Here is a 17,301-nt window from a genome sequence, read left to right on the forward strand (position 1 = left end):
AAACATGTTTCCTTATGTCTTTACAAATGCCAAGTCTGACTAACTAGTCCAAGTTCCAGTCGGAAGTGAATACCAAGATGGATGTGCTTACAGAGTGCCCTAATTTTCAATGAATCATGTATACAGATAAAGTAAAAACAGACATCACCTCTCCACTGTGGCTAATAAGTAAGTGCAAAAAATAGGCTACCCTAATGAGAAGTGCATTTAAACAATTAAGAAAATCCACCTATAAACAGAAAGATGAAGTTAAAAAAAAAAAAAAAAAAAAAAAGGACAGCCACAATTTACTCAGATATGTAGCCTGCATCACCTCAAAACAGAACTGAAGGTGTTGGAGTCTAGCAGATGTGTTCTGGCACCATCTTCTTCAGATTTCATACTCCTCTTCTTAAGGGAAAAACAAACATCTTGAATTGTTCTGCATGCTCTGTGAGAAGGGACAGTATACTGGGAGATCTCTCCCTGGAGCAGAAAACAGACCTGTTGTCTGGACATGGTGCTGGTCAAGCTGCTCTGGGTGGCTCTGCCTGAGCATGGGTTGGACCAGGTGACCTCCAGAGGTCCCTGCCAGCCTCAGCCATTCTGTGACTGGGATGAACAGCTGAAGGACAGCAAGCTGGCTGGGGGTCGAACAACTACCAAAGGCAGAAGTAAAGCAGTAAAGAAGTAAAGGCAGGTAATTAAGAACCAAGAAAGAATGAGTAAAGAGCCAGGACTCTTCTCGTCAGAAGAGGGCATTGGGTGGCCAGGAGGGCTGTCATCCCAGCTTCTTGCCTGTTGTGCCAGGATAAAGGACAGCTGGGTGACACTGTGTAAGAAAGGTGAGGACTTCAGTGGACTAGGGCTCTTCCTGAGCATGTGTGATATGTGGGTGCCTAACTATAGGGAATGAAGAAGAGGATATGACACCAATGCTGAATGTAGTTGGACTAAAAAGAGAGAAAACTAAAAACACAAATAGAAGGAAAAAAGAGATAAAGATAAATAACAATCTAATTGAGTAACCTATATAATTGCAATGGAGTAAACCAGAATTAGGTTAATGCTAGGGTGGGAACAGGTCTTGACTTTCTTTCTGTGAACTGCTCTAGTTTATCAGCTGCATAGTCAAAATAATCTCTAATAGGAAAACAATTCTTAATTATTATTCAACTCTAAATTTCAGACCATCATCTAAACAGTTATCACAAGCCGTGTTTAGACTGTAGCAATAACTGGCTTTATCTGCAGTGCAGCCAGGGTACAAAATGAAGCAGAAGTAAAATACTACTTAAGGTCATGGAGTCCACACTACATTTATTATTTCACACAGAGTTCTCAAATATGTCCTGATCTTTCAACATCCTACACTTTAATGGGCTTGCTAATTTAGATCTATCAATAAATCAATTGATTACAGAATGATTTTGTTAGTTTCCTGGAATAAACTTATAAACTTCCCAAACTACTATCTTTCCTATGGCTCTGGAATTGCTAAAATAAAATAAAATTAAATTAAAAATATATATATATGACTTCCAGATCACTTGTAGGCATATCAGATATCACAGAAATAAAAAAATACTACTAATAAAATGTGTTGGGGAAATATTTTGGTGAAGAATGAAATACAGGGAGGGACAGATGACAAATTAGCTGTTCCTTGTAAATGTAGGAAGGGTCTGTTACAATGAGGCCTTCCTTTAGATTAGTTAAAAGCCCAACAATTCAAAGTCCAGTGGAAAATTATGAACAGCCTGCCATATTTTGTGGGTATTAATGTGTTTTTCTCAAGACTTGATTTCATTCCTAGAACTAATCAGAAATATTTATGCCTATTATATAATAGGCATAATATTATATATATATATATATATAATTATGCCTATTAAAAAATGCTTACCATACAATCACAAAATAATTTTGTTTGGAACGGACCTCTGGAGCCCACATAGGCCAGACTCCTGGACTAGCGATGTGAAGCAAAAGTCATACTTAAATTAGGTTGTTCAGAGGCCAGCACTTCTCCAGATACCTCTTCTAAAGCTTCACCAATCATTGTAAACCATTTTTTTTTTTTTTAATGTATATACAACTAAGACTTTCCCTTCTGCACTTGGTCATTGATCATTGCCTCCAAGAAGAATTTAGCTATGTCATCTCTAGGTCTGTCCCCTGCTAGGAAGTGGAAGACAGAAATTAAATTCACCCCTAAGCTTCCTCTTTTCCAGACTGAGCAAGCCTGGAACTCCCTCAGCTTCTGTTTTCATGCCAGATGTTCCAACCTTTGGAGCACCTTTGCAATCCTCAGATGAGCTCCCATCCATTTGCACATCACTCTGATGTGCCAGGGAACCCAGAGCTTAATATGGCACTACAGAGGCATAATCACAAAAAATATCATCATCCGTTATCACTTCTCTTAACCTTACAGCCCAGTTTACCACTAGTCTTTCTTCTGTAATCACATTTTAAGACATATGGAGATCACTGAGAATACTAAAGAATTAACTAACCAATTAATGACAAGATATTCAAGCCATAAGTTTTCTTTTTGAATCTATTTTGGGAATTGTGTGTTTACAGATCTGTTTCCTTACCTCAGAGTAGCTAAATCCCTTCCATGGACCAGAGCTTAAATGTAAAAGATAGGTACTTCTGAAAGAATTTAGGGTTAGCTCATCTACTGAAATCACTTTTGTTGTTGTTGTTGTTTTTTTGTTTTGTTTTTGTTTTTTTTTTTTTTAATGTTTATTTTGGCCTAATTTTACTGCATTTGAAATCAAGAGGTTTTAAAAATACTAAATAAACAACAATTATTTTCTTTGGTTAGCTTTGATATAAATTGAATGTGTTTTGTATTCTATTTTAAATTATTTTCAACAGCTGTGTCGACAGAAAAATGCTTGAGGAAACAGGTCCATTTGCCCCAAGAGCCACCAAGAGTGAAACTTCCTCTCAGACTGAGGTCAAGTCCCTCCCCCTCCAGGAACACTTCAGCAGAGGGAATGCAGTTAAACTGCTTTGCTTAATTAGTCAGTTTATCTGAATTTAGGATGGAGTAGTACTATAAAAGAGAGTTAGCATTGCTTAAGAGGAAGGGCTGATTATTTAGTGGAAGAGTGTGTAAGAGAAAGGATGGCAGCCTGAATTAAAACTATAGTAAGTAGAAGACTGTATCTAATATAGTTGGTAGTTCTCTCCTGCCTTATTATATATTTACTTATAAGCTGAGATATTGAATTGGGGCATACTGAGCTAGTATGTTAAGCATGTATGTATGGACAGGGGAGATGGATGGTTATTTTGTGCTGTTTTTAACTTTATTTACATTTAGCATGATGGCACAGGCTGCAATCTACATGTATGTAAAAGTCATGACCATGCTCCTTACATGCTGACTGATACTATCAAAACATTTGTCTTTTATTTTAGATAAGGGTTTAACTTACAGGAATTTTTAAAACATTGCTAATGCATTGATTTGCATCAGATTCCAGGTTGTTCTTCTGCTTATATGTTCATCTGCACACATCCTATCATCCTTTATTCTGTGAAAATTACTCAGAATATATTTTCTAGATTGAATAAGAAATATAGCTAAGAAATGATAAATGCTTTTAAATATATATATATAATATACCTTGAAACTCTAAAATATATATGTTCCTTGACCAGCCAACAGTACTTGCATAGATTCCAGGATGGGTCTTTTTTTTTGGATAACATTCTCAGTGCTACTGTTGATTAATAGCTGATATTGTGGTTGTTTGCATTAGCAATAAGAACCCCAGAAGCCCCATCCTTTGAGACAGATAATTAACCACAATTTATTCTTCAATAAAATTTATCGTTTACCATAAAATCCCAAAGGCGTATTTTTATTCAACAAAATCTTAATTCATCACATTATGCATAATGGAGCATATTTATTAGTATAATCTGGTCTAGTTTAAAAAATCCTCACATTAGCATGTATTTATTAGGGTCAGAAAGGGGTGTTAGAGCAAGAAATTCTTATGTAAGCCTAAACTGTGTTTTACATGCAGATAATTTTCTTAAGAAGTAGAATAAAGAAACAAACAATGCAAACAGTAATAGAAAAGAGCAGAAGTATCTGTTACATATGTCACATTATGAAATACTAAATATGGCTCATGCTTTTTACAATTTAAATTAAGTCTTTGTGCATAGTTCACATAGTTCTTAAGAAAGAAACTGAGCTGATTTTAATAGCCAGGTTTTTAACTGTTCAACATATAAATATTACACACTAGAGCTAGGTTTGGATTTTTACTTCTCTTCTAGGGTTTCACTTATCTGAATGTAGAGTGGCTTTATATATATGTACAAGGCTGCTGTTGTTTTGGGCAAGGGGATATGGCGTAGAGTTGGTACTGTGCTCTTATAAAGCCTTGTTAACTCTCCAACAATTCCACAGAGAAGGCAATCTGATACAGGAGACATCAGTGAACACCAGCATGCTCTCTCTTGTGGTCAGAGGTAAATCACTGGGCCAAATATTTATATGCTGTCTTCAGCTGTGTCTTGCCAGTCTTTATTTCAGCTCAATTTGATCCATTCAAAGCGGGTTTTACAGCCCTTTATTCTTACCCTGCTATCTCAACATTTTCAGTGTGTTATCTTGTTAATGTTCATAGGAAAAATCTCCCTAAGTCTTATTGTTGTGCAGTCTATGCATGGCCTATATTTTCCTATCTACACCTTCCTCTACAGGGTCCATAGGAGCACAGTGCTGAGACTCCCACACCAGTGCTGTGAGTTGGCACAACCCCCAGCCGAGTGGAAGGTAAGGTCTCAAGCTCTGGCTCTGTGCTGTGCCAGCTCTGTCCACACCTGCAGCTCTGTGGCCACTGGACTGATGTGGACTGGTGTGCCTAACACTGTCTCTTGTCTCTGAGCCAGTTTGGAGAGCTCTCTGTCCTGATCTCCTGTAAATCCGGCTCCGGGCTGGCAAAATGGTCAGTTGGTGACTGTGAATTAACAGGATTATATGGGGTTTTAATTGGCATATTAGGTTTAATTCACTGCAGGATTTAGATGGAATTTGAACATTCAAAATTGATCTTATGAAAGCTCAGCCAATTTTGATTTTTAAACTCTCTTGTGTGAACCTGATAGCCCTAAGCACAATAGTTAATTTTCTCTAGATGGCTGCTGGTTCTGCAATAGCCACAGTGCTCTCAGTCTCAACCAGCAATCACCTCTGAACACGCTGGGAGGCTCTAAGGCAGGTATACTTATCATATGCCTTAATACAGCAGATAAGTCCTGAAGTGACAAAAAGAGGCAGCTGTAGACATGTAACTGGAGGAACAACTGCCCATACCATGTAAATAGGCCAAAAGAGGACTCAAAGTGGAGGAACAGTTTCAATGCCCTCTTTACTCCCGTGATTTTCAAAGGCTTGCTCACCCCAACTACCTCTCATTGAAAGTCACAGGCTACAGGTGTCTCTTGGAGGGCTGAAGACTGTGTTGCTCTGCAAAAGATTACATCAACAACAGCATTTCTTGTGATCATTTGAAAAGGGGGTATCCTAGGCTCTGTACCAGAATGCTGTAACTACTTCTGCCACAGCCCCAAGCTTTCCCTTAGCTATGATTAGTAAACCTCCTCTTCCTTGTTGCACACTAGGTAGCATCATCAGGACAGGATGGAGCAGTATCTTCTCTGGCCTCCTATCTACATGTATCTCACCTAGTTTGAGCCTGATCTATGCAAGAACTGGAGGAAAGGGAATGATTTTCCAGTAGTGCTATACTGTTGAAGAAAGACATGAAGAATGGCTGTTGCCACTGTGCTCAGAGAAAGTTTTTGAGCTTCAAAAGCTCAAAAGCCATACAAATTACTTGATTACAAGAGGCAAATTGAGTGCCATGCTCTGTGACTCACTGTCCATGTTATACACTTTTCTCTAAAAAAACTGCAGTAACTTGAGACAAAATCTCTGGCAAATTGCTCATGGCTCAGACACGGTCCTGAAAACTTATCATAATAGTTCAGTGCTTACTGAAAAAATTGTCTATATTTTAGAATAATCCTTCAGCATGCCGATCAGGAACTTCCAGCAGGATGAGCTCTAAATGTATCTCCTGAATATCTGTGACTTGTCCTTTCTCTTGTTTGTTGTTCTCACCTTATGTTCTTCACTCAAAGTACCTTAAACTCCCTGCTAAGGAACTATTTATCTCCTGGATAGTGAAATAGAATGCTAATCCTGGGGCTTGTAGTCACTACTATGTAAATATTTAATGTCAGTGATAATGGCTCTTTGGGAAAAAGGTTGTATCGCCCATAAGTGTTACTGGCACTGCTATTACAGTTCCCTGGACTGAAGCCAGAAGGTCTGGCAGATGTTAGAGGAAGCACACTTAAACTCTTAAGTGAGGCACTTAAGGTAAATACAACAGTGTTCTCTATCAGCACCTCTTCAAGCAGTGTGTGGTCATTTTGGCTGGATATCACCGAGCCAGTGGAAATTGTTAATCTCTGACAGTTGTGAGTCCAAGGCTGAGTTCCAGTAAAGTTCAGGCAGGGAATGACAAAGTGATTTGAAAAGAACTCTGAAAGAAAAAACTGGATTCTGAAGTACATTCCAAATGTAAATAACTTATTAGCATACATGTGACTGAAGGTATAAAATGCAGGATTTCTTAGGTGTGTTTATTTTTTTAGGTACTCAGCTTGTTTCTTCGTCAGAACTGTCTGTAAGGTAAGACCTAATTAAAAAATAATAATAATAAAATAAAATAAAGCAAGTACAGAACTGGATGTTTCAATGAGTTTCAATGAATACCAATTCTGTATCAAAGTTTTAACGTCTAATATAAGAAACTGTTTTCTTTTTATTAGCCCTAAGATCTTCAGAGTGCTCTTGTCTTTACAAGGCTTTCAATGCAGTAAAACTGACCTATTGACAGGAAAACTAATGAAACAACAACAAAAAAAGTATGCTTTCTTTGAGGTCTTACTACGCTGATCTTTGTTCTCTCATATTTGTTCTAGTACACTTAATTGCTTAATATTAAGCCAACAGATCAGCTTAGATGCTATAAGTTTCTCTTCATCTGCTGGCTAACTTTATTTCTTAGTTACCATTCAGCTCCTACCTCCTTTTCAGAAACTTATAGCTACGTACCTATCAGCCCCATGGGGGAGTGAATGCGTTGGACAGAGGAAGACTTGGTGAACTGAGAGGTGTGATTTATGTATTTGGCTGCTATACTTGTAAGGCCTTAGCAACTTCTAGACAGTGGAGATGGCAGGCACGCCTACCCCACCTCCATCAGCAGTGCAGTGATTGAAATCCAACTTGCAAACACAGGGGTTGGCTGTCTTCCTAATACTGTTTGTATCCTGTCTGCTGACTGGGAGGAGAAGAAGCTCTTCACTTTCTCATTGCTTCTCTTGCATGCCAGCACAGCAGAGGATGCCCACCGCTCACTCGTCTGTTTAGATTCACCAAAGGTTTGTTTTTAAGGGAAATCTTCTGATTCTGAGAGAAGGCTATGCATGTAATACCACAATTTTATCTTCTGAAGGCATTGCTCTGTAACCACTGAGCTCCTCAGAGGTACTCTAATGCTTTTTTAATTGATGAAAGCGTAGATTAATCATATGCTAACTTGGCAAGTAGCTTTATTGCAAATTGCTTCTGTCTTCAAGTAGAGTAAAATACTCATTATATTTAAAAAAAAAATAAATCATAGGTAATTTCAGGTCCTTGGCACAAATTCTGAGTTATAAACTTGGGGTTTGGCATAAACATTCTAACCATTACACAAGAAATAATTTTTACAATAGTAAGATCTAAAGAAAAAAAGGGGCTGATATGGTGGTTCTTAGCGTATGTAGTAACGTATGTAGAAATGTGCAATAGATAGTTGCAGCTCTTGAATCCTTCTTTGTAAGAAAAATGATCAAATATTTGTGCAAGTTAATGGGAATCTCTACACTGGGTCTTATGGGGTATAGTTTATATCTACATACATTTTAAAAACTGAATTTTTTTTTTCCTTAACTGGAAGGCAGGACAGCAGGGTTGAGAAATCTCTGCAGCATATATCCTTCTAAAAACAATAAAGACATTCCTTTCTCAGTCAAGGGGCTTAATTCTGTATTATATATACTACACGTGTTGAGGCAATTCGTGGAGAAAAGATTTTCTTATGAAGATTTATGCTGTTCTCCTAAAAAACACAGAATACTACTGAAGGCTTAAGTTGAGGCTCTGATTTCTGTATCTCTTCTCTTCTTATTCATTATCTTTTGAGTCATAAGACAGAAGAAAGAGCTGCTTTCTGCAATTTGCTTTGTCTTTGCCTAGGCACGTAGTGTGAAAAGCAAGCAATGATCAAACTGTATGAAGTACGTCAAGGAAATCAGAAAAATAAACCCATTATAACTTTTTTGTCAAGTAATTTGGAGTAAATTTTCGATTCATGATGTTTCATTGAGATGAACAATACCCCAAGGCCTATACAATCCCTTTCTCAAATGCCCTTTTGGCACTTCAGACCAATCTTTAGGAGGCAGTAACTGGTGATACAAGAAGTGCAGGTGGTAGGCTTGCTTACTGACTGACTTCAAACTTTTTGTATATTTGTTTCTGTATGTTTGTTCAAAAATACTCATCTGCTGTCTCCAGTGTTTTCAAGTGCTGGACAACATCTCAGTAACCAAAATGTTTGACTTGGAATATCTAGAAAAGTCCAGTTGCGCTGTGTACAAAAAAGTACAAAACTTGTTAAGACTGCAAAACTAGAAGCTAGGCTGGCAGAGACCCTTAATTTGGCAGTAAGTAATTCACTCATGTTTTTAGACTGCTCACAGTGAATGTATTTAATAGTAATACAAGAGGATGAGTAGAAATGTGCATAAAATCCAAATGTTTCCATTAGTATCAGATGTGAGATGATAAGCCTGCCTCTGCACCACTAGTAGGGACCAGGAGGTAGGGACCTGGGGAGCCAGATGTTGTGAGCTTATACATGCAGCCCTGCTTGCTCCTCAAGCAACTTCCCAGGGGTCTTGTCCAGCCAGTATTAGCTCTCTTTGTAAGCACCGTCTCTGGTATTGCCTATTTGTCCCCTCCATTTTCTCCCTATACTGAGGAATAATTTTGGTCCTCATCCTATGGATGAAATTTGCTCCATGTTGCTTGGGAGTATAGTAGCAAGGGGAAAAGAGGAGGAAAAGGTGGCTCTAAGGAGAAAACTGAAGAACAAAAAAATCTACTGCTTAGTTCTGTTTTTTGTTGTTTTTCTTTTTTTTTGTTTGTTTGTTTTGTTTGTTTGTTTTGTTTTGTTTTGTTTTTTTCAAAAACAAAATCTCACAAGTAGTACCGTGCAAAGGCATGGGGTGGTCAGCCCCTTCCTATGTCAGATCTTAGCCACCTGGTTATCTCACTGTACCTCAGGGGTATATGTTTCCCAGTAATAAAACATTACCTTATCAGTTTTTTAAAGTGTAAATCTAATTGCTGAAGATAAATATTCCATCCTTCTCTGTAATAAAGACAATGAAAGATGAAAAGTAGAAATTAACTCCTTATTCCTAGTGCTAGTCTGCTTGAAAGGAGTACATCTTTACTGTTGGCTTTCAACTCAAACTAAACTAGTCCATGAACAAGAGAGGGGAAAGTGGACAAGTAATGGATCAAGGGGGGGTATGTTTCTTCCTTATTGCACTGAGGTAGACAAATCCTACTAAGGAATGCGGGGTCTTTCTCATGGCTTTGTGTTAGCAGCCAGAAGGTTGTTCCTCATTCCTAGCCCTGATTTTAAAGGGGATGTGGCCATGAAGGTTTTGACTAATCCTAGACTTTTACTGAGAAGAAACTTTATGAACAAACATCACAGACAATGGGAAGAAGGCAAAGCAGTAAAGATTTGTTTAACTAGGGAGTTGTCAAATTACCTAGCTATAATTGCAGAAGGATTTTTTGTTGCGCCATGGAGTGTGAGGAAAAAACATTTATTACTTTATTACTGCTTCTTAGCTTACAACTTGTCAAGTGTTTTTTTTTTTTTTTTTTTTTTTTTTTTTTTTTTTTTGTGTGTGTGTTAGCAGTTTACTCCTAAAGGAAGAAAGGAAGAATAAATAGGTAATATTAGAAGATATCTGTATTTTCAGATGAAAAAGAACTTGAGGTTCGATAATAGGAAGCTGTTCCACTACAAATATCTTTGGAGAGCAAGCTGGTTTTCAAAAGGATTAAGAAATAACTTACTGGAGCTCTTGAGCAAGTGAAGCAGATAGAATAAGATCATAACACAACTAGAGCGTGTATCACCAGAATGCTTTGAAAAGACTGGTATCAACTATTGCAGTCAGACAAAGTGTTTGGAGTCTTCCTGTACTTTTACAGAAACTGAGTGGTTAAATTTCATGCAAAAACACCTAAGGATAACCTTGAGGAGGCTCAACTGCAGTTAAAAATGTTTTGTCTGCTGATTTGTCAGTGTTTCAAGGTAATTCTTACAAACATGAGAGCATGCAGAGAAGAGGCCAGCTTAAAAGGAAGCCACAGCCAGATTCCTCCCTCCCTGGGTTTTGGAAAAAAATTAAGCAGCATGTGATTAAAAGCTGTGAGGTCTTTTCTCAGATTCTGTAGTTATTTGAAGCTGTCACATCATCCCTTTTCCTACCCAGATCTGCAAAGTCCCTCACTCTAATCTCCAAGCATTTTCTTAGCAACCTAGATAGGAAAAACAACTTGTATCGGTAGTTAAGAAAATATCAGCTTAGATGTGAGGGTGAATTAGGATAAGTTGGGATGTTTAGTGTCTAAATGCAGTTGGAGTTGTCCAAAATTTTACATACACACTGCAACAGAGGTTTAGATCAGAGGAATAATATATATGATCTGCTGTTTCTAAAACACATGATCAGAGACTTGCGTAACACAGACAAGTCTTGCATTGGGCTGTGGCTCATGCGGAACCGTGTGCACAAGTGAGTCACAGCAAAGATGTTCATGTAAATTTGCAGCAATCTAACCTCAGGTTCGAGAGATTATCTTGTCCTTGGTATCTCCTACCTGACAAAGGATGCTAGGCTTTAATCAATCAATGTAGGTCAGGACAGAGGTCACTTAATGAGTTTTGAATGCCATAGGGTTTGGTGTGGTAAACAGTCTTTAGCATTAGTATTTCCTGTTCCGCATTTTGGGGTGAAGTGTGAGGACAAAGTAATGTCCCTAGAAAGAGATGAACAACAGTACACGGTGTTCTTTACTACATTTAGGTCTAAATTACTTATGCACAGAGAAAGAAGTTGAAGAGGTAAAGCTAGGGTTTCAAGCAAAACTGAGTCTGGGGCAGTTGCAGACAGCAGGATGATGTAGTGTAGTACTTTGCATGTGAAGGGAAACAAGCATTAATCAAAATGATTAAATGACAAACCAAGTCAGAAGGATGTGGAAGCCAATAGGGTAAAACTGAGCCTCAGATAGCATCATGCCCCAGTCCTGCACAGATGTGAGGAAAGATGAGACAGGGTCAGCAGCCTGTGGAACTCCAGAAATGAGTTCTGTGGCTTGAGATCAAGTGCTCTGGGTAGGGAAGGGTAGTAGCAGAAGAACAGTGGCAGGAGACTGAATGGAGGAAATCAACACTTTCCAAATTGCTGTTTTGAGAGAAGTGAGAAGTCTTTTGAATCTGCAGGATTTAACATTTATGTTACCTTGCTGTTTTGAGGATTGTTGAGAGTGTATCCAACTAAAGTGGACACCAGCAATGAACTATTTCAGGGAGTTACACATATATGCCATTTGTATGGAATACTCTACATATGTGGCTTTAGCACAACATATGTACCAACCTAATGCATCAACATTTATGATGGCAGGTGTTGTAATAAGAGAGGTTATGACAGTAAGGTATGGAAGGTTTGTTTTGAGACAGTAAAAAGCAAACAACAACAATAACAACAACAAAAACACAGGTGTAACAATGGCCACACTAAAGGTTTGCCCACCTTATTCTGTCACATTAGATAGCTGTTTCTTACAGGCTGACTAGAAGCTGCATACGTCTTTTGCAACAGTAATTATTGCACAACTTAGTTTTTGTTGTTACTGTTCAGGCTTCCCTGGGTTATGCTTTTGCAGTCTAATGAAACAACCAGGCAAGTTTCCAGCTGTTATTAACTGTCTGAGAATTGATACAGGTTAGAGTAAAATGGAGGGATAGCAAGTAGAGTCCATATTAGCTGAAACTCACAATGTTTCACTAGTTTAAACAAATTTGCAGTGTTTCACTTCTCCGTGGTGGCTATTCACTCTACATCCATTAAGATCTTGAGTACAAAGGTGTAACACCTCAAATGGAGTGGCATTAACATGTTTGCTTGTAGATTATCATCTTGTTCTGGTGAACCTGATAAAACAGTCTTTGGTTCTGTTTAAATATCATACCATTTTTTGGTAATCAGTAATTAAACTATGGGGAGGATATTTGCTCTTGGTGTTTCTTTGAAACACTGTTATGCCTTACACTGTTTGGTCTGAAGTCTAAGTGCCATGCAGATGACTCTTTTGGTAACAGGATATTAATATGATACTTTGTCTTCATCTCACCAGTTGACACATGACATGTTATGGAAGATCAAAGAGCAGTTTTACACTAAACCATCTATTGAGGCGACCTCTTAATGCTGCATATCAAATTTGCTGGTTTTGTGTTCAGAATTTAACTGGCGGTGGGGTGGGAGAGGAGAAGGAGAAAATGTGCATTAGACCAGAGAAGTGTTTTACTGTTACTAGAAGATCTTATATGATGTCTATTTCTGCTGCTTACAGTTATATGCCTGGATGAGCCCTTCTTTTTAGACCAGACCTGTTCTCATAAACTGAGAATCTACTCTATTTTATAATATATGTATGATAACTTTATGAAAATAAGTGAAAGGAAAAAGGTTGAGTTTGCCAGTAAGCCTCTGTTCCTTGTGCCCCTCTATTCTTTGTAGTGAGACTTTAGAGTAAAGGGATGGCAGCAGTTTGTGGGGCTCAGGAGCATACACTAGACACCTTATGTGCCCAAACCTTTGTTGACCAACATCAGTGAACAACAACAACAACAATAAAAAAATGCTCTAAAAACCTACTGTGTATGCATTTCTTGCAAAGAGGGTTTGAGCAGCCAAGACAGACACATGATATTTAACACTCTGATGTGTGGTATTCCTCTACCACAAAAAGAAAAGAATATGTAGAGACTTTTGCATGTTTACAATAGTACTTGTTCCTGGTCTTTAGATATAAATAGCCAGGACCTGCCAAACCCCACCTATAGCCAGTAATGATCTGCTGTATCCCATCTGAAGTAGGAACAGTATGAGCAATTATCAAATACAATGGGAGTGAGAAGGTGAGAACTTTAATTAAATCCCTTCTGAAAAGGAAATAACTAAATAAGGATCTTGATTCTGGTAATTTTTTGAGGATGGAGAAAAAGTGAGGAGAAATAAATGCCGTAAATATTGCATTTAAGGCAAACTAAGAACTTGGAACAGTCTCATAGAAGTCCAGTTCTTCTCACAATGAGTTTGACTTACTCTGCTCTTTGCATCCCACTCTCAGCTTCTTGCTTTAACAGAGGGTATTTAACTTGTAGGGCTGTATTTCCAATAAGCTGCTTCTGCAGGCTGCAGTGCACCATTGTGTTGATTGTTGCCTTTTACTGGCTTCCCTAGCAAGCAGTGAGGGCTGTGGTGTTCTACTTCTCTGTGACCTGAGGGGTCTGGCTCCAGACTAGTTTTACCACTGTGCTAAGTTCTCTCTTGCAACAGTTCCTGGCAGCGCTGCTGCACCTCAGGAAAACTGGAGAATCTTTACCAAAACAGATACTTCCTGTGTCTGAAGTGATTCTTTAAAATAAAGGCCCCAAACCTGTGTTGGGAGGGGAGAAGCCTAAGGGTGAGGCTGTTACACTTCTAGATGAGGGGCAATTATTTGGGCATATGGGGAAGATTATGGTGCAACCAAAGTACTATTATTGTTTGGATTTTGGTTAGCCGAGACATGCTCTAGCTTGTGAGGCAGAGATGTCTTGAAACATGTGAACTTGTTTCCTTTCAGATGAAGTTAAACCAAAAGATATATTCCAGGAGGTCATCAAATTGCTGATAATAATTCAGCCCATAGGATCAGCTACCACTAATCCAAAATAAATATTTATTCTTTCCCTATTCTCCTCTATCCCCCAGCCACCACCAAGCTCTGCATTGTGCAGATGCCAGGTCTTCAGTGTCAACTCTGTTTCCTGGTCACACTCCTGTTACACCATATAAAGTAGTTTGGCTTCATAAGCTACATATAAATGACATAAAATTGGTTTTCACTTTTCTAACTTCACAAGACATCCTATTTGTGCACAAATGTGCTTGTAATCCAGCTCTGTTTACCAGCCCTTTCTCTTGAGTTCTTTTGCTTGGAGAACCTTTGCAAGGGACAGTTAACTAAGCAGACAGTCTCAGTGTAATGAAACTAACCATTGTTTTGTTTGGTTCAGCCTTGTAGTAGCATCTCACAATGGCTAGTAAAACACGTCTAAGGAAACAATAAGAAACCAAACAAATAAAGGAAAAGCCTTCCCCAACTCAGCTGTCTTGTTTCTGGTTATAGGTTTCTTAGGAATATCCTAATTTACAGTATGCATTTGGACCTACTTTCCAATTTACTTCTTCCAATTACTTATATTTGTCATTCCAACATGCTATGGAATTGAGTTACACAGTACCATGTGTAACCACAATTATACATGAGGTTGTTAATTTTAACTTATTTTTTAATGACATCTGTGGAAGCTCCCTAACTCTTATGTTGTAAGACATATCAGCCAAGATATGTAAGACATATCTTCCTAAGCTAAAGAGTTCTTAGTATACATAGTCTCACATAGTAGTATTCATCATTTCTGCACTTTTCTGCATCTTGTCTAGCTCCTTAGTACTTCTGTAAGAGCAAATATCCATAGCAGAATACTATTAGTAACAATTTGGACCTGTAGCAACACAAGGACTGTCCTGAGTACTGTTTTGCAAAAGCTCTTCTAACATCTGCCCTGCTTTTCAAAATAACTCAATGATTGAGTAATACAAGTCCCAGATATTGGTGGTATTGTGCATTGCTTTACTATTTGATGGAAATAACTTTATGCAGAAGTAGCTAAAGTCAGCAGTGACCAATATCCAATTTAGCATGGAGTTTTAGCACTTGTATAACTTGAATGCATGCATGTTCTTGCATTCTGTTATTGGTCTGGAACATCAAATTACCCTTCACAGATCTGGTCACGCAAAGTACTCAGAACCTTGATTTTCATTACAGTCATAAACAGGAGGTGTGGAGATCTATACCTCAAATTATGCTATACAATTAAGTTATTTCAATACTTACTTGGGAAATAAGCCCATGTCTGCATACATTCTTCTCTATTGACTATTGTCTATTATCTGTAAATTCCTGCTTCTGTTTGCAGGTTTGTTTTATCAATTAACAATGTAAGTCTTATCATGAAAGTAATGCCCCTTGAACCAACAGCAAAGCAAAATGCAGTATGTTAGTATTCTTCTGGGATTTTCAAAATATATTGCATTAGTCATGCATTCAGTTATAATTTAGTCATGATCACATTGTGTTGGTGTACTTGGCAATAAAACTTGAGTCTTGTGAAATGACCTAGGTTCTTCCAACAATCTAGTGACAATCTTACAGTTAATGACTTGCCATATTTCAATGTTCTTCCTTTCATATTAGATTGCATCATAAAATTATTGTAGCTTGTTCAAATTACAAATCTTCAGTAGCAAGAGTGGGCAGAGATCAACTCTAACTGAATTTAAGAGCCAGTCCTCAACATCAACAGACCAAAAGGTTGCTATGAGAGAAAACGGTTGAGCATGGGTGAAGCAGAACAGATAAGAGAAAGTTTATATAGTAGCTGTCAGCATCAAGCCAAAAGGAAGATATGAAGCTATCACAGGGTGTTCTGCAAATGTATAACTTGATGCTTTTATGTTACCTGAAAGTTGTACATACATGTGTCTGGAGGTTTGTGTGGTTAAAGGGCAGGCAATCCTTTTTCTGGAAAAGATCTCTTGCTAAGAGCTATTCACCAAATGCATGATTACTTCCTGTGCGTTTTTGATATATTTTTTGAAGGCTTGGGGTACTTTTTTTCAGCATCAATAATTAGTGCTTGCAACAGTGCAGTGTGGAACACTGCAATGGTGCTTGGGTAGGTCTTTTTTCTTTCTCCCCATAACAACAAATTTGTGATCTATCCACTACAGTACAATCAGAACCACAGAAAACAAAAGAAATAATATTTATGGGACTATTTCACAGTATAATGTTGAGAATTAGAACTGATGAGCAGTTTTTCATGAAAAGTCATCCTCAGACTTCAGTCCCATGCTAGAGATATGCTCAGCTCCTTGTAGAAATGGGTTTTAAGTATACTAAACCTTGTGCAAAGACCTATTCACAAATTATACGTCCTCTATGAAAGAAAAGTTTGGATTCAAAATAATGGTCTTTTGTTAATGAATAAAAATATGTCTTATTTACTTGAAAACACAGTGAAATTAATTTCATTTCAAATGTCTTCCTGGAATATGGTGTCCTGTTCAAATATTTATTTGTATAAAATAAATTGTTGAGAAGTATTACCATTTTGATTAAAGACTGACATTTCAGTTTAATGTAGAAGAAATGTTTTACAACTTGCTTGCAATTGGAACAGTCTTTTTATGGAGCATGCCTTCTGCTGATATTAAAGTTAACCAGTCAATAGAGTCCCGCTACTGACAAATAAATATACTATATTAAACTTCCACAGTGTCATCCACTTCCTTTTCTAGTTTTCTAGAGATTTCAGTTAAAAAGATCACAGTTAAAGTGACTCTGGTTTCCAGAACAGAAAAAACATGCACTGGAAACACTGTTATGCTCAAGATACTGCTTATGGGCAAAGAAAAGGCACACCTTAGATATAACAGGAATTTATTACTGAAAGATTTATGATTAATTGTGGGCTTACTGTAAGTATAATTGGAGTTTTAAGAGTCTCATCATTATCAGTCTGTATCTATTCCAGAAACAGAGAGACTAACAATACAGTGAAAAGTATTATAGGCACCCTCCCCAGCTTCTGCCCCAACCCCTGGCATTATGTCCACCTTTTCCCTTCTCTAAGTCCCAAGGTTGGTCGTTCCCCCCTAGAGGGTGGTAGTGGTGGTGACAAGTCATCTGCACATCCAGTCCATTGTTCTTTCTTCATTAGTCTGCAG

The 17,301-nt window shown here is 37.9% G+C and overlaps 1 protein-coding gene across 1 annotated transcript in view; it reads left to right on the forward strand.

Annotated features, from left to right (window-relative positions):
• The first annotated feature begins 4,725 nt into the window (after positions 1 to 4,725).
• The window catches only part of SLC2A9 (solute carrier family 2 member 9), a 127,918-nt gene continuing 115,342 nt past the window's right edge, over positions 4,726 to 17,301 (forward strand). Inside the window, exons 1-2 of the mRNA XM_082759073.1 lie at positions 4,726 to 4,792; positions 6,682 to 6,718. The gene's annotated coding sequence lies outside the window, so the exon portion shown is untranslated. The remainder of the gene's footprint in view (positions 4,793 to 6,681; positions 6,719 to 17,301) is intronic.

This window comes from Aythya marila, assembly GCF_965140915.1.
Source record: "Aythya marila genome assembly, chromosome: 4".
Classification (NCBI taxonomy): domain Eukaryota; kingdom Metazoa; phylum Chordata; class Aves; order Anseriformes; family Anatidae; genus Aythya; species Aythya marila.